Raw genomic sequence first — 19,990 nt, 5'->3', positions numbered from 1 at the left:
CTCACTCCATCACTGCCATCCTGCCCCACTCACACTCACTACATCACCGTCACCCTGACCCTCTCTCTCTCACTCCATCATATCACCCTGTCCCACTCACACTTTCTCTATCACCGTCATACTGACCCCCTCACACTCACTCCATCATCATCATTCTGCCCCCTCACACTCACTCCATCACTGTCACCCTGAATGTCTCACACTCACTCCATCACTGTCACTCTGAAAGCCTCACACACTCCAATACCATCACACACACTGACCCACACCACCCTCACCGTCATGCTCACATGCACACACTGCACCACCATCACGTACACTGTCCCACAACACTCCCTCATCACGCTCACCCCCACACACTCCACCACCATCACACACACTGCCCCACATCAACTCCACCGTCACGCTCACACCCACACACTGCCCCACACAACCGTCACCGCCACACTCACCCTCACACACTCCACCACCCTCACACACTCTGCCCCACACGACCCCAACCATCATGCTCATCCCCACACAGTCACACTGCCACACACTACACCCAATGTCACGCTTACTCCCACACACTCCACCACCCACACATATTGCCCCGCTCCACCCTCCCCATCATGCATACCCCCACACTCCAATCCCGGCACACACACAGCCTTCACACTTTCACTCACCCCGACACACTCCACACACTCACACACTCTGCATAACATGACTGCAACCGACACGGTCACTACCACACACTCCACCACCATTACACACACTACCCCACACCACCCCCACCGTCACGATCCCCTTCACACACTCCACCACCCTCACACACTGACCCACACCACTCCCACTGTCATGCTGACACGCACACACACCACCACCATCACACACACTGCACCATCATGCTCATAACAACACACTCCACCACCATCACACACACTGTGCCAAACCACCCCACCGTCACGTTCACAACCACACATTCCACCACCATCACACACACTGCCCCACACCATTTGCATCATCACGCTCACACCACACCCTCCAACAACCCTCAGATACACTGCCGCACACCAGACTCACAACCACACACTATATCACCATCACACACACAGCCCCACACCACCGCAACCATCATGCTCACACCCACACAATGCTCAACCATCACACACACTGCCATACACCACCCTCACCGTCATGCTCACCTGCAAACAATCCTCAAGCATCACACACGCTGCCCCACAACAACCCCACCATCACGCTCACCCCCACACACGCCACCACCTTCACACACACTCCCATACACCACCCTCACCTTCACGCTCACTCACACACAGTCCACCACCCACACACACACTGCCCCACACCACCCTCACCGTCATGCTAACCCCCACACACACTCCACCACCCTCACACACAATGTCCCACATTACCCTCACCGACACGCTCACCCCCACACACTCCACCACCCTCACACACACTGCCCCACACGACCCACACCTTCACGCTCACCCTCCACGCACTCCACCACCATCACAGACACTGCTCCACACCACCTCCACCATCACGCTCAGGCCCACACACTCCACCACCCACACCATCATGCTCACTCCACACACTCCACCACCCTCACACACACTGCCCCACACCACCCACACCATCATGCTCACTCCACACACACCACCACCTTCACACACACTGCCCCACACCATCCCCACCATCACACTCACCCTCACACATATTGCCCCAAACCACCCTCACCTCACGCCCACCACCACACACTCCCCCACTATCATACACACTACCTCACACCACCTTCACCGTCACGCTCACCCCCACACTCCACCAACCTCACACACACTGACTGACACGACGCTTTCCGTCATGCTCACCACACACACTCCACCACCCTCAGACAGACTCCCCACACCACCCCGACCATCACGCTCATGCACACACACTCCACCACACTCAGACAGACTTCCCCAAACCACCACCACCGTCACGCTCACAACCACACACTCCACACCATCACACATACTATGCCAAACCATCCCATGATCACGCTCAAACCCACACACTCCCCCACCCCTCAGATACACTGCCGCACACCAGGATCACCGCCACACACTACATTACCATCACACACATGGCCCCACATCATCCCCATCGTCACGCTGACATACACACTCCGCCACCATCACACACTGCCCCACACCACCCCCACCATCACGCTCACCCACACACACTCCACCAACCTCACAAACACTGCCGCACACCAAACTCACTGACACGCTCACCCACACACACTCCACCAAACTCACACACACTGCCGCACACCATCCCCACCGTCACGCTCAGCCCCACACACTCCAGCAACATCACGCACACTGCCCCACACTGTCCTCACAGTCACGCGCATCCCCACACACTCCACCACCACCACACACACTGACCGACACCACCACCACCGTCACGCTCACGCCCACACATTCCACCACCAACACACACACTATGCCAAACCATCCCCACGATCACGCTCACACCCACACACTCCCCCACCCCTCAGATGCACTGCTGCACACCAGGATCACCCCCACACACTACACTACCATCACACACACGGCCCCACATCATCCCCACCATCACGCTGACCTACACACTCCGCCACCATCACACACACACTGCCCCACACCACCCCCACCATCACGCTCACCCACACACACTCCACCACCATCACACACACTGCCCCAACCAACCTCACTGACATGCTCACCCATACACACTCCACCACCCTCACAAACACTGCCCCACACCAAACTCACTGACACGCTCACCCACACACACTCCACCAAACTCACCCACACTGCCGCACACCACCCCCACCATCACGCTCAGCTCCACACACTCCAGCAACATCGCGCACACTGCCCCACACTGTCCTCAAAGTCACGCTCACTCCCACACACTCCACCACCACCACACACACTGACTGGCACCACCACCACCGTCACGCTCATGCCACACATTCCACCACCAACACATTCTCTGCCCCACACCAAACCCACTGTCACGATCACCCCCACACATTCCACCACCAACACACACACCACTCTCACCTCCCTCCCATCACGTTTACCCCCACACACTCCACCACCACCACACACACTGCCCCACACAACCCTCACCATCACGATAACCTCCACACACTCCAACACCATTACAACACTGACCCACACCACCCCCACCATCACACGCACCACCACGCACACCACCACCATCACACACACTTCACAACACCACCCACACCGTCATGCTCACTCCACACCCTACACCACCTTCACACACACTGCCCCACACCATCCCCACCATCACACTCACCCTCACACATATTGCCCCAAACCACCCTCACCTCACGCCCACCACCACACACTCCCCCACTATCATACACACTACCTCACACCACCTTCACCGTCACACTCACCCCCACACTCCACCAACCTCACACACACTGACCGACACGACGCTTTCCGTCATGCTCACCACACACACTCCACCACCCTCAGACAGACTCCCCACACCACCCAGACCGTCACGCTCATGCACACACACTCCACCACACTCAGACAGACTTCCCCAAACCACCACCACCGTCACGCTCACAACCACACACTCCACACCATCACACATACTATGCCAAACCATCCCATGATCACGCTCACACCCACACACTCCCCCACCCCTCAGATACACTGCCGCACACCAGGATCACCGCCACACACTACATTACCATCACACACATGGCCCCACATCATCCCCATCGTCACGCTGACATACACACTCCGCCACCATCACACACTGCCCCACACCACCCCCACCATCACGCTCACCCACACACACTCCACCAACCTCACAAACACTGCCGCACACCAAACTCACTGACACGCTCACCCACACACACTCCACCAAACTCACACACACTGCCGCACACCATCCCCACCGTCACGCTCAGCCCCACACACTCCAGCAACTTCACGCACACTGCCCCACACTGTCCTCACAGTCACGCGCATCCCCACACACTCCACCACCACCACACACACTGACCGACACCACCACCACCGTCACGCTCACGCCCACACATTCCACCTCCAACACACACTCTGCCCCACATCAAACCCACTGTCACGCTCACCACCACACATTCCACCACCAACACACACACTATGCCAAACCATCCCCACGATCACGCTCACACCCACACACTCCCCCACCCCTCAGATACACTGCCGCACACCAGGATCACCCCCACACACTACACTACCATCACACACACGGCCCCACATCATCCCCACCATCACGCTGACCTACACACTCCGCCACCATCACACACACTGCCCCACACCAACCCCACCATCACGCTCACCCACACACACTCCACCACCATCACACACACTGCCCCAACCAACCTCACTGACATGCTCACCCATACACACTCCACCACCCTCACACACACTGCCCCACACCAAACTCACTGACACGCTCACCCACACACACTCCACCAAACTCACCCACACTGCCGCACACCACCCCCACCATCACGCTCAGCTCCACACACTCCAGCAACGTCACGCACACTGCCCCACACTGTCCTCATAGTCACGCTCACTCCCACACACTCCACCACCACCACACACACTGACTGGCACCACCACCACCGTCACGCTCATGCCACACATTCCACCACCAACACATTCTCTGCCCCACACCAAACCCACTGTCACGATCACCCCCACACATTCCACCACCAACACACACACCACTCTCACCTCCCTCACCATCACGTTTACCCCCACACACTCCACCACCACCACACACACTGCCCCACACCACCCTCACCATCATGATAACCTCCACACACTCCAACACCATTACAACACTGACCCACACCACCCCCACCATCACACGCACTACCACGCACACCACCACCATCACACACACTTCACAACATCACCCCCACCATCATGCTTACCACCACACACTCCACCATTATCACACACACTGCCCCATACCACCCCCACCTTCACGCTTACCACCACACACTCCACCACCATCACACACACTGACCCACACCACCCTCACCATCACGCTCACACCCACACACTCCACCACCATCACACACACTGCCCCACACCATCCTCTCCTTCAAGCACACCCCTACACACTGCACCACCATCACAAACACTGCCCCACACCATCTCAGCTGCCCTGCTCACCCTCACACACTCCACAACAATCACCCACAGCACCTACACCACTAGCACCATCAGCTGAAACTGACTCACTCCACAACCCTCACACACACACTTCCCCACACCACACCCACTGTCATGCACACCCCCACACACTCCACCACCATCAAACACTCGGCCCCACACCACCTCCACCGTCACGCTCAATGCCACACATTCCACCACCATCACACACACTACCATACAACACCCTCACCATCACGCTCACCTCCAAACAATCCTTAAGCATCACACACACTGCCCCACAACACCCCCACCGTCACGCTCACCCCCCCACACGCCACCACCTTCACACACACTGCCATACAAAACCCTCACTGCCACACTCACTCACACACAGTCCACCACCCTCACACACACTGCCCTACACCACCCTCACCGACACGCTGACCCCACACACACTCCACCACCCACGCTCACTCTCCACGCACTCCACCACCATCACAGACACTGCTACACACAGCCTCCACCATCACGCTCACCCCCACACACTCCACTACCGTCACAGACACTGCTCCACACCAACCTCACCGTCACACTCACACCAACACAATTCACCACCCTCACACACACTGCCCCACACCACGCTCACCGTCACGCCGACCCACACGTTCCACCATCCTCACACACATTGCCTCACAACACGCCCACCGTCACGCTCACACCCCCCACACGCCACCACCTTCACAAACACTGCCATACACCATCCTCACCGCCACACTCACTCACACACAGTCCACCACCCTCACACACACTGCTCCACAACACCCTCACTCTCACGCTGACCCCGACTCACTCCACCACCCACACACACATTGCCCCACAACATCCCCACCGTCACGTACACCCCCACACATTCCACCACCATCGCAGACACGGCTCCACACCACCCTCATCACCAAACCCACTCACACACAGTCCACCACCCTTACACACACTGCTCCACAACACCCTCACTATCACGCTGACCCCAACACAGTCCACCACCCACACACACATTGCCTCACAATACCCCCACCGTCACGTACACCCCCACACACTCCACGACCATCACAGACACTGTCTCCACACCACCTCCACCGTCACGATCACACCCACACACACATTGCCCCACATCACCCACACCGTCACGCTAACCCCCACACATTCCACCACCATTGCACACACGGCTCCACACCACCCTCACTGTCACACTCACCCCCACACAATTCACCACCCTCACTCACACTGCCCAACACCACCCTCACTTCACGCTCACCCCCACACACTCCCCCACTATCACACACACTGCCCCACACCACCTTCACCTTCACGCTGACCCACACACTCCATCACACTCACACACACTGATCCACAACACGCTTTCTGTCATGCTCACCCAAATACACTCCACCACCCTTACACACACATTGCCCCACACCACCCCCACCATTCGCTCACCCCCACAGACTCCACCACCATCACACACACTGCACCAGAGTACCCCCACCGTTTCGCTCACCCCCACAGTACCCCACCATCACACTCACACCCACACACTCCACCACACTCAGACACAATGCCCCAAACCACCCCACCGTCACGCTCACAACCACACACTCCACCACCATCACACACTGCCACACACCACCCCCACTGTCATGCTCACAACCACACACCACCATCATCGCACACACTACGCCAAACCACCGCCACTGTCTCGTTCACCCCCACACACTCCACCACCATCACACACACTGCCCCACACCATCTCCACCATCACGCTCACACCCACACACTCCCTCACCCCTCAGATATACTGCCGTACACCAGGCTCATTCTAAGGCGCTGGATCCAGGTTCCAGTCTGGCAAGGGGCGTGGGCTCGAATCCCACCACTGCCATTTCTGCTGATCAACTCCAAAGCTGCAGCTTGTTAAAATGCTGTTTCGGTCCCCACTGTATTGATGTTGAAAACAAAAGAAAAATGGGCTTACTTCCCTGGGAATTAACTGTGGTGTGGGATAGTGCCAAATATTTCAAAGTATCTCTGCTGTCATGATCGTGTTCACCTCCCCCGTGGAAAATTGCAAGCAGCTCTGCTGTTCCAGGCAAGTTGAGCTTGTACTGGAGCCAAATGGAGACTGTTATTTCATCGCTGTTGTGAAACAAAGTCCTGCGGTGATTTGACTCGTCGTTATTTGGTTTTGTGGCCAACGGGAAAATCGTTCCAATGAATTTCGATGTCATATGTTATTGAATTTCTCCCATTTTCTTCATTTCCGTCCTGGAGACATCGGAAGGGAAAGGTAATCTAATCGAGACTGTGATTGGTGAAATTCACTTTTTATGGCCCATTCTTATTAGGTTCTTTCTTTCTCTCTTTTCAGCATTGTCTGGGAAGTGGTGGCGCACTGAGTCTGCAGTATGTTTGAAAGAGTAGTTTGGAATTGCCCTGTTGTTAGTTGTGAGATTACTTTATAACTCATGCCCTCGGACTGTCTCACCTTTAGCATTCATGCATCTCTGTGTTTGAAAATGCATTCAGCATGCCAGTTTTGTTTGTGTTCCGTGTTAAATGCTTTCTGTTTTACGATTCGCCCAATACATTACGAGTTAACAGGATTTCTGAGGTAACTTCCAACTGCAAAAATCCTCAACTGAGGATCTGGGAAAATTTCACGGAGTATGGTCAGTGGAGCAAAAGTAAGGAAGTCGTTCGTTTCTACAGTGTTTCACAATACTACCCTTCCCGTGAGCAGTCGAACAGACGAAATGATTGTGCCACAGACTGCGATGGCAAGCTCTGCTCAAAAGTAATCCTTTAAAGCCGGTGTAAGCAACACAACGTTATTGGGGTACACCGCGTGGAAACAGATACTTCAGTGTATCTCGTCCATGCTCACCACATAGCCAAAATTAAACAAGTCCCATTCCCCAGCATTTGGCCCCAAACCCTCTCAACCCATCCCATCCAGAAACTCATCCGATTACTTTTGTAATTTTCTGAGCCTCCTCCACTTCCTCTGGTAGCTCATTCCATACACGCACAACCTTCTGTGTTGGAAATGTGCCTCAGGTCCTTTGTCAATTTCAGCCCACTCACCTTAAACCTATGGTCTCGAGTTTTCAACTCACCCCAACTTGGGTAAAACACGTAAATACTCAGTTTACAACCCTTCCATAAGATCATGTCGCAGCCGATATGCTGCGGGGAAAGTCGTCCCAGCTTATTTCACCTCGCCCTACAGTCCAAACATCTTTGTCTATATTTTGTCATCAATTTCACGTGTCTTTTTTTTACGTTTTCAAGATGTCAATTTCGCTGGACAACAACGAGCTATTGGAAACAGAAAGGTGAAACAAGAATGGCTTCAACTTTCATTGCTGTATGCCACGGAGCCGCAGCACCGGCAGCTGAGGCTTGTTTCTGTAGTGTAGTGGTCGTCACGTTCGACTTACACGCGAATGGTCCCCAGAAAGAAACTGGGCAGAAACTGCTTTGATATTCAACTGCAGCCATTTACATGGACAAGAACGGAGCTTTCTTGTTTGCATTCCCATCTGCAAACCTGCCTTCGAATTTGCTTGAACAAATCTGCTCTCGTAGTGAAATGTAATGCGATTCCATTTAATGACTGTGCAAAGCATTGTAAAGTTTTTCTCCAACCTGGTTCTGATCATATGCCATTCTGTTTGAGAGTGTAATTACCGCGTTCTGATCCTTCCACGGAAAGCAGTACCGCATTTGCATTCCTTGCGCAGGCGGCCCGGTTCAAAGACAGGGAAGAAGCTGATGCGCTGGTGTCACAGTGCACCACGAATTCCTGAACTTTTCTGTCTGTCAAATGTACCCCAAAGTCGTCTCTGAAAGGCCTTGAATAAGCTGGCTGTCGTTATTCAACGCGCGAGAATTGGCACCAGATGCCCTGAAACATGTTTTGGAGCAGTTCGCACGTTAGTGGCTCATTCAATCAGCAACAGCAATGAAAGAAATTACACGCGAAAGGTCCCCAGTTGGACTTGTGCTTTCATAGCGTCACTAATTCTAAGGTGCGCCCCGAGATCTAAGCCATGTTGGAACTGAAATGGAGGAATTGACAGAGAGGCTACAGAATGACATCGCATCCATTTGGTTTTCTTTAAATCACTGACGAGCAGGAAAATGTAAACGGAGAGGGCGAGTGGGGAAGTGAAGCAGTTGCAGCTCTGGTGAAACTCCTTCTTTGTGACTCACTCAGCAACCAGAGACGTGAAGGTGACTTGGCGTGAGAGCTCTTCACATCGAGAACAAAAAGCACTCAAATGCAATTAGCACCTCTTCTGGAGTGGGGTGGGATGAGGTAATTACCTTTTGATTTCTGTTACTATGTTCACAAACTGCCTTTTAGATTGAGGTGAACAGAAACTGCATTTCTAATAAGCACCATGGAATTTAGCAAAATTTATTGAGTCGCTTCTCGTCGATTCCAACACAGGTTTCTCACTCAGTGGGTATCTGTGTGGCTCATGTCCAGGAGTGAACATCTCTGCATCAAATTGCACGGTTTAGGTCAAAGGCAAGGAAAGTGTCATCTCGAACTGGCTCCGAGGTCAGAACATCCTCACAATGTGATCTGTCGTTCCCGGATTGTAATGCTACCTCCGGTTTTAGGGTGGAGAGCATTCATTGGGACTCTTATTCTGCAAAACAGAAACTATGCTTCACGGTATGATGTGGAACACGGCCTGCTCAGCTTTGTGCATTTTCCCTGTAGTCCGGTGTGTTTCGTGTTCCGTGTAAACGTGAAAGTCGTCCTGTTTCGAGTAATGGGTGAAATCATTCAGCAAAGAAAGAATCGAAATTGCAGTAATGTCAAGCAGCTCATGGTTATTTGACCAAATCATAACCGAACATATATTCTCACAGATACTTTGTAGCTGACAAGAGTCTGAGAAGATAGACTCAGCTTACCATTGATTTTTGTCTGGATTGATGGGCTATCATTATCTGCTGCGAAATTGATATTGCAGTATGTTTGAAAGAGTAGTTTGGGATTGCCCTGTTGTTAGTTGTGAGTTTACTTTATAACTCATGCCCTCGGACTGTCTCACATTTAGCATTCATGCTTCGTTGTGTCTGAAAATGCATTAGGTATGCCAGCTTTGTTTGCATTCCGTGTTAAATGTTTTCTATTTTGCGCTTCGCTCAATACATTACGAGTTAACAGGATTTCCGAGGTAACTTCCAGCAGCAAAAATCCTCAACTGAGGATCTGGGAAAATTTCACGGAGTATGGTCAGTCGGAGCAAATTTAAGATAGTCGTTCTTTTCTGCAGTGTTTCACAATACTACCTTTCCCATGAGCAGTCGAACAGACGAAATGATTATGCCACAGACTGCGACGCCATGCTCCGCTAAAAAATAATCCTTTAAAGCCGGTGTAAGCAACACAATGTTATTGGGGTACAACGCGTGGAAACAGATACTTCGGTGCATCTCATCCATGCTCACCACATAGCCAAAATTAAACAAGTCCTGTTCTCCAGCATTTGGCCCTAATCCCTCTAAACCCATCCTATCCAGAAACTCATCCGATATACCTTTGCAATTTTCACCAGCGCTGCAACTGCCTCACTTCTCCACTCGCCCTCGCCATTTACATTTTCCTGCTCGTCAGTGATTTAAAGAAAATCAAATGGATGCGATGTCATTCTGTAGCCTCTCTGTCGATTCCACCATTTCATTTCCAACATGGCTTAGGTCTCGGGGCACACCTTAATACCAGTGACGCTATGAAAGCACCCTTTTACCTCAGTGTGGTATCAGGCCATTTGTTTGAAAAATATTACCCCCTAAAGAGTAACCCTTCCAAACATTTTTCCCGATCATATTTTTCACATTTACTGCTGACTAATACACATATCCCTGAACAGAATGTGCAATTTAGCATGGCCAGCTCATCTCACCTGCACTTCTTTGGATTGTGGGAGGACACCACAGCAAAGTCACATAGACTTGGGAAGAACGTGCAAAGTCCCCACAGTCACCCGAGGAGGGAATCAAACCGATGTTCTTGGCGCTGTGAGGCAGCATTGCTAACCACTGAGGTACCATGTAATCTTATGCAATACGTAAAATCAGTGAAAGATACAAAAAAAAACAAGTTTTAAGTGAACACTCTCCGATATTGTCAAAGCATGTCAATCTGGCATTCAATACCATAGGTGCATGGAAAACAAATAAAATCAAATTCCTGGCAATTCATGAATGAACAATAATTAAAAATTTAATTTGATCAAAGGTCATGACAATATTTAGACCAATTGCAATTTTTAATAACAAATGCAGGTAATTAGCTGACTAATGAGTAATTGGAAGTGGCATGTATTTACTTAACACAGAGGAAAGCGACTTGTTTTTCCCCTTGTTACACAGCAGAATAACAACTGTGTGTGTGTGTGTGTATTCGAAATGTTTGAATCAAGCTCTTTCTAACTAAATAACTGATGACTTACGATCACTTAGCCTTGTCACCTTTGAGGCCTCAACATTGTCAAATATGTTTCAGGAATTTACAACCAGAAGAACTAGTTTTTTTTTCATAGGAACCCAAAGAGAATAAGTAGTGGATACTGTGAATTAGTGATTCAGTGCAAGCATTCAACTGAAGACAACATCCCTTCTTTCCAAAAATATTCAAAATTTAAAAATCAAAATTTATTGCCATTGTTGAATGAAAGAATAAAGAGATGCTAATTATTTTCATTTGATTTTGCTGCATGAACCATCCGTAAGTCGTATTATGATTACAAACACAATAAATGTGAGCATTGAAGTCAAATATAATTAATTGAATTCAACTATGTTTCAACAGGTTAAATAAAAATTGATATTTACAATGATCGAGAGATTGTGCACTGGAATATATTTACAGTGGTTCATGTACTGTGCACTAATTCCACATTTGCGCAACCTACTAGATAGAATAATTATTATTTTTATTATAAATCAGCAACAATTGAATTATCAAAGTCTGTCAATGCATTAAGGAATAATGAAAAATCTCTTTTTGCAAGTGATTGAACAATGTCTGGAAATGAAATGGAATTAATTCAGTGAAAAGTAATTACATTTTCCTGAATTTTAAGGAGAGATTACCGTGATCATTCAAATGAGCAAACATCAGATATTTGCAATGACATTGGATGGGAAGTGATTGGTTCCTTTATGGGGTAGGTGACCTGAAAAATAAACGCATTTTCATACTGTACTATTAGTACTAAGAAATAATGAATTAAATCTAAATGTGAATCTCACTATACTTGTTCAAACGACTTTCTTAAATGATTGTGCCATTATTGTAATGGCAATGACTTGATAGTTAATGCTGTCATATGAAGAATTAAAATGATTCAATATTTCAAAATAACTTTTCTGTGATGTTGATTGGATATTTATTAATATCAGTAAACTGAGGAATAAAACATAGTACCTAGCTTTATGGATTGAAGAAAAATGAGCCATTCAGTGATTATTGAGCAAAATTCTTCTTTGTTTAAGTCAAAAATGCACGTAATACAAGAATTGTGAATTTCCATCCACTGGATTCCTTGTTGAGATATGTTACATCGATTTATATGATTAATATTATGATCAATGTTGAAAGATTGGTGTCAGAATTAGGAAGAGAATTAATAGATCATGAAATTGAGCTTGAAACTGAACAAACAATATAGTCAATGACATATGGTATATAAGCAATTTTAATAATATTGTCATTATTGTACAATGCTAAATAATGTCAGAATCGAAATGACAATAAAATCATCATTTTCAAAGCAGTTCTTTTCTTACAATGAAATGAAAACAATAATCATTTTGTAGCACGCATGATTTGAAATAGCAGTTGTTTTTAATGTGACATATACAGTGAAGACTAAACTTTTTGCAAAAATGTAGGGATTTCACAAATTTAAAATGCCATGTTTGTTCAATTTGTAATAAAAATGGTTATAATTTGAATTGTCTCTTGTACACACACAACAAAAAAGGAGCTTAAAAGTTGTTAGAATGACAAAAAATTGGTTCCCAATTTTGTAGTTCAGTCAATATCTGTAATAAAGTAGAATTATTGGTTTAAACAATATAAATCAACATTAACGACTGAACTGAAATATAACACATCAATTGCATTAACTGCATAGAATAGTAAATAAATGCTTACTGTTGTCATTTGTCCCAGGAACAATAAGACACTTACTCAGGTTATTCCACTGAATAGTAAACAGCTGAATATCTTTGTGTCGCTTTACGTGCACTGCTTTGTGTGAAAATTGATTTCAATAAATTTAGATATTTACATGAATCAGGAACAGAGTGATAACTGGGTGTGAAAGATCTTATTTAAGACTAGACAATTTTTAGTATTCACTAGATTTGCTGAACACAACACACTTAAGACGTCATGCAGTAAATGAGATTAGAGAGAAACATGCAAATTCAATTTTCAAATGAATGCTCTCGGATAGTTTCACAGCATTTCAATCTTACACTCAATATAAATAGGTGAGTGGAAAACGGAAAACAAATTTCAGGCAATTCATAAACAGATCAATAACTAAAAATTGATATATAGTAGGAAGTGGCATTTGTTTATTTTACTGATTAAGAACTTGATTTCTTTCTCATATTTATAGCTATGAAGCATCAAGTTCCACGTGCAGTCTGAACTCAACTCTTCAGAACAAAAGAAAATCAAGGAATATCTTTCCTTTGCATATTTCATCTTTGTGAGTGCAACATTCTCAAATATTTTCCAAAGAATATTCATTGATTCGAATTAGATACATTCTGGTTTAGCGAACTGAAGAAAATCCATAGCAGATACGCTGATTCTTGGAATGAACAACAAATGGAAGCATATCTAATGTTGAATTGAAAGTCAATTCATTCGATTCTTAGATATTTTCTAATCAACAGTCAGAGCTGCTCTGGCACAGCTCTGTACAAGGTGGGAATTGAAATTGTACTCTCTGGTCTGGTAGCAGAGACACGACTAGAGTTGCACAAGATTCCTTCATAACATTCCCAACTAGGCTGGGCAGGGCTGAAAACTAATCAGATGTTTATTGTGATAATTGGATTGGAATTAAATGGTTGGATACTGTTTGTAATCTTCTGAAAATTCTGTAGTAATTTACGATAATGATGGGAGTTAACAAATGTCTTAATTAGTCATGATTTTTATGACCACTTGTGGAACGACAGCTTGACAGGATTGTGTGATTCCTGTGCATTATAAATAAAGAATGAATACAATTATTCTATATGGTCAGAAGTTTCTCATTTTCTGAAATGCAAATTAAAATGTTTTTGTTCTACACGCAAATTGGAACAAAATGATGAATTGGTCAGTCAATGTGCCTATTCAGCTGAAGACAACTTTCATTCTTTCCGAAAATCGACGATTTCTAAGAAGTCACCATTTCCTGTGATTGTTTAATGAAATAAGAGAGATATCAACCGTTTTAGTGTACTTCAAAAAAATTCAAATGTGTTTCCAAGTTTAAAATGAAAAGCAATATTCAGAATGATTGAGAGATTGTACATTGCAATGTCCTTGCATTAGTTATTATATGGAAACATAGTTCCACATGTACAATTCCTTACCGAATTGAACAATTATTAGGTATTGGCAACAAATCGATTTGAAAACTTTTATTAATGAATTTAAGAATAATGAGCTATCTCCTCTTACTATTCCACTGAGTAATGTTCAGAAACGAAGAGAAATATTGCAATGTAAAGTAACTGGTGTTCTCTGAATTCCAATGGCTGAGAAGACTGTGATCTTTCAAATGAGCAAACGTCAGATATTTACAAATGATGTTGCAATGGCAATTATTGGTCTTTTGTGGGTATATTGGCCTGATCAAACAGGTTTTAATATTGTAGCACTCACACTAAGAAATATGGAAGATATTCAAAACACATTGTGCTTGTTATAAAGCCTAATTGAAGTATTGCATCATTATCGTAACTGATAATTGTTTCTAACATCCTGATAGATAAATTGACTTAATATTTTGAATACACTTTGCTGTAAGGTCGATTGCATATTCATTAAGATTAATAAACTGAAAATTAAAATATAAAACATGGCTTTAATAATTTTAAAAAACTCAGCAACAATTGAATATAGTTCAACTTTTTTTTGGTTGGTGCATGTCTACTTTATTAATGTAACTTTTATCATGATAAATGTTTAGACAAATGACAGAACTAGGAAGAAAATAATTAGGCTGGGAAAGTGAGTATTATTATGACAAAACATCCAGTTAATGACATTTGGTACAGGAAGTCTAATTGTAGCAAATAACTAATAATTGTGTGATTATTGTTCATTGACAACTAATGTTGGAAGAAAATGAAACTATCTCAAAATGAAATTAAAATAAATATCATTTTGGAGGTCACATGATTTGAAAAACGGAAACTAACACTTAATGTGACATTTGAGCTGAAAATCGTTCTTGAACTCCCCCCCCCCCCCCCCACCGCCACCCAAGTGTAGTCTTTTCAATAATTTAAAATTTAGTATTAGTTGAACTAAATAACAAATGGATGTAGCCACATTGTTTTCTTGTACACTAAAAAAGTAAAACAAGTTTAATATGAAAATGATATCGCTCTGCAAGTAATAATTTCACAGATAATAAGTATTTGTATTGAATTCAAATGTCCCCATAGCTGTAGGAGTGATTTCCCCGGACAGGGAATGAAGACTCAGGAGATAGGCATAACTCAGGCAAGTGGAAGATGTTTCCTCATGCTGAAATCAGTTAATGCAGGGATCATACCCCGAGTCTAATCTAGGAAGGGAGGTCCATGACACACTGTAACGTGTATAGTAAAAAAACAGCATTTTTACTCACGTTCTACATTACAATGGCCACATGCAACGTGGTTACAGCCCTTCCCTCCTTATACAGACACCCGGTCCTGTAGAACACCTAATCTCAGATGAACATCGCTGTGGATAGCCCAAGCTTCCTATTGTTTCATGGTGTTTTACGGGTGGTATAATCTCCAGGCCTTGGGATCTCTCTGAGCATTTTATTTCCTCAGATTACAGAATTAATTGCTGCAGTCCTTTGGGCCTTTCACTCTGCCTTATTTACGATTCTCAAGAATATGTAATTAGAAACTTTTTAAATGTTCTGAGCAAGTTTAAAATAGCAACTATTCCTGACAACCAAACCCTGTCTGTTTCCATGATTGTAGCTGTGGAAGTTAGCTGGGCTCTATCCTGCAGCTGTTGTTTATTCATTCACTGAGACAATTATTCTTTCATTAATGAAGGTCAGGGTTGGACATTTTTCTGTATGTTGGCATTCTCTTATCACTATCTGTAATATGACTGTCTGAAATGGCATACTTATGGGCTTGGAGTAGGATTGTACAAAACGTTCTTTTTTTTACTTTAAACTGAAAGAGACTGTTAGTCTTGTTTATCTCCCCTCCACCATTTTGTGTTTTAATTCCAAGACAGACTGCTCAGGGCAATCCCACAACAGCAAATCAACAAGGATTTCAGCATTAAAATAAAAATCAGCACTCGCTACCATTAGGAAACAGTACCATACTATATGCTTACGTCACTGAGACTTAATTCCACACTTAAAGCTGACTATTCTGGATTTGATCAATGATTAAATATTAGATATAAGTAACAATTAGTGTTAAAACTGATCATTGTCAACTTAAAATGATTAGAAATGTCATATTGCTATCTGTAACATCTAGAATTGAACATTAATTATTGGAGTCTAATACAATCAGATGTATTTTCATTTGTAAGGCCGAATATTAATCCAATGATTTCTGTGAACATTCAAATGAGAAGATATCAGATATTTCCTGTCAGTGTTGGATGAGGAGTCATTGCTTGGTTTGTGGTTGTGTTGGCCTGGAATAAAAGATCCATTTTTCTTTGTAAAATTGGCACGAAGAAATAATGACTTAAATTGAAATGTGAATCTAACGATATTTGTTACAAAACCTAAACTGAATCACTGTGTGATTGTTGGATTAACAATGAATTGGTAATCTATTTTAGAATGCTGACACATTAAGTGATGCAATATTTCCAAACGGGTTTGCTGTGATATTGATTACATAATAATTAGTATCAGTGAACTGATAATTAGAATGCTGGCATGATGTTTTGGAAAATACATTCGATATAGAGTCATTATTGATCATTCAACATTCTCGGATACTCCTGCAATCTGTACTTGCTGTCTCAGCTTTTCTTCTGTAGAAATACAATATATAATCCATGCAAGTTTTCATGTCATCAATATTCAGACATTTGTGTCAGCATTACAAAGAAAATAAACCGACAAGGAACATGGGTATCATAGCAAAAAACAGTTAACAGCATTTATAGAGGAAATTTGTAAACATTGACTCTGAGTAAATACATGAAAAAGTTTAATGGGGATCTGTTACAATGTACTGAGCCGCAATTACATTTTTATCATGATGGCTTGGGGGAACCTATCAGAAAACTCGCCTATATTTAGGAATTCTTTTATCTCAAAACATGTTACTATCAGCATCCTTAATCGTAAATAATGAATTATGACTAACGGTGTGGGAAAGATGTAGTGTGTAATTTATAAGAAGGTATCTCTTGCATATATTTGGGATGGTGTGAAAGCGTGATGTTTGCTGTGGTCATTCATCTTGAGAACAATACAATACTGACAAAATGTTTTGCACTGAACAGTAGTTAGGTGGCCTTGAATACCATCGTTTGGCTTTATGTGCAGTGATTACTTTTATTTCAAGAGCTTTGAGACATTTTCCATGATGAAATGATTAATATTTTTTTTCACAAACGTCCACATGTGGTTAGGAGCTGGATTTAAAGAATCCAATGTGTGGTGTGAAAACCCTTAATTGTTTACATTTGCAAGCGAGGTGTATAATGCTCAGGCGCTGGCTGGAATTCAAGGTGTAAGAAAATCTGAATCATCCTGGAGCTGATTGATTCTAGCTTCTGTTTGACTTAGTTTAACTAATTTTGTATTTGTCCCGATTTCTCTGCCTGTAGGTGAATTTAGAACGTCCAATTTCAATCCAAGGGTCACTTCACATCACTGGAGAGTTAAAATATAATTCACATATTGCGACAACAATGAATTTTCAATTCAATTTGTGTTTTAACAAACAAAACGATTTGATGTTTTCCAGAAATTTACACTGACAGTGATTAGATATTTATTAACTCAGATAAACTGAGAATTATAATCTAGTTGCAGGATTGTTGAATTGTTAAACCACAGAGTTAATATCATAAATATTTTGACATTTGTATCAGAACTCGGATGAAAATGAGAAGCAATTCACATGATTGTTTTCGTAAAAGAAAGTTAAAATAAATTAAATTTACAGTGCCACCTTTCAGTATTTTCTCTGAATAAGCAGATAAAGGTTTTTAATGCGCAAAATCAACATGTTTTCACCTACAGTTGTACTCAGCCGAAATTAAATTATTTTATTTTGCGATACTTCAACCTGAACCCAGATTGGCAAGCTGCTACATATGTTGATATGAGCATGCTTAGTCATTTGTAATAAAATATGATTATTGGTTTTAGCTAAATATTTTGTGTGCAATTACTGAACCAAAATGTAAGAAATCAAATGCATTTATTGGATGGAACTGGTTACCAAATGTTTATTGTGGCTCTTGTTCTCAGGAACGATAAGAGACTTACTCCGGTTTTTCTCCTGAGCCGTAATTAGATGACCAGGAACATATTTGTGTGGCTGTATGTGCCCTATTGTGTGAACATTGATTTCATTGACATTGAGATATTTTGCTTATACAGGAAGGGATTAATAATCGCGTGTTAAAGTTCTTAATTAAAGTCATATGTTCTTTTTAAAAATTATGAGAATTCCTTTGTGAAACAATGATTTAGAGATGCCGGAGTTGGACTGGGGTTAGCAAAGTTATCGTCCAACAGATTTATTGTGAAACACTAACTTTCAAGGTGCTGACTCTTCATCAGGCGATCTTCATCTCTTCATCTGCTCGGCCAAGAGAATAAGGATTGGTGTACGTGAGGTGTTGAAATGCACAATAATGATGTGTTAAATGTTTATCGAAACTCTTCTGCAGAATTAAGTTCACAGAATAAACAATATTTGAACATTCTTGAGCTGACTGGAAGTAAAATCCTGTTGCCCACCATATGGATAACACTTGGATGTATTTTGATTAAATAAAATGATTTTCATTACTTAGATACTTCAAAATGTTAAAAACTGCAGTGTCCTCAAATCTAAAATTTGGATATAATGTAACATGATACATACTTTTATTAATGGCCTGAAGATAATAAATTGCAGATTGAGAGATTATTGGATTTAACAACAGACAGAAGCAAAACCGGATTGAAAATCAATTCAAACTCTGCCTCGATATTTTCTAATCACCATTCTAAACTGCTCTGGCGTATCTCTGTTGGACATGGGAGCTGAACCCACACCTCCTAGTCTCAAAAGAGTGACACTACTAGAGATCCACAAGTGTCTTTCATTATGTTCCTAAAAAGGAAGGGTGGGATTATAATCAATTGTGATGACTCAAATGAAAACAAATCAGTATTCATTCTGATAATTGGGCTGGGAATTAATTAGACTGTTCCTGTGTGTAATGG

This window comes from Chiloscyllium punctatum, chromosome 33 (assembly GCF_047496795.1).
Source record: "Chiloscyllium punctatum isolate Juve2018m chromosome 33, sChiPun1.3, whole genome shotgun sequence".
Classification (NCBI taxonomy): Eukaryota; Metazoa; Chordata; class Chondrichthyes; order Orectolobiformes; family Hemiscylliidae; genus Chiloscyllium; species Chiloscyllium punctatum.
This window is presented reverse-complemented; position numbering follows the sequence as displayed.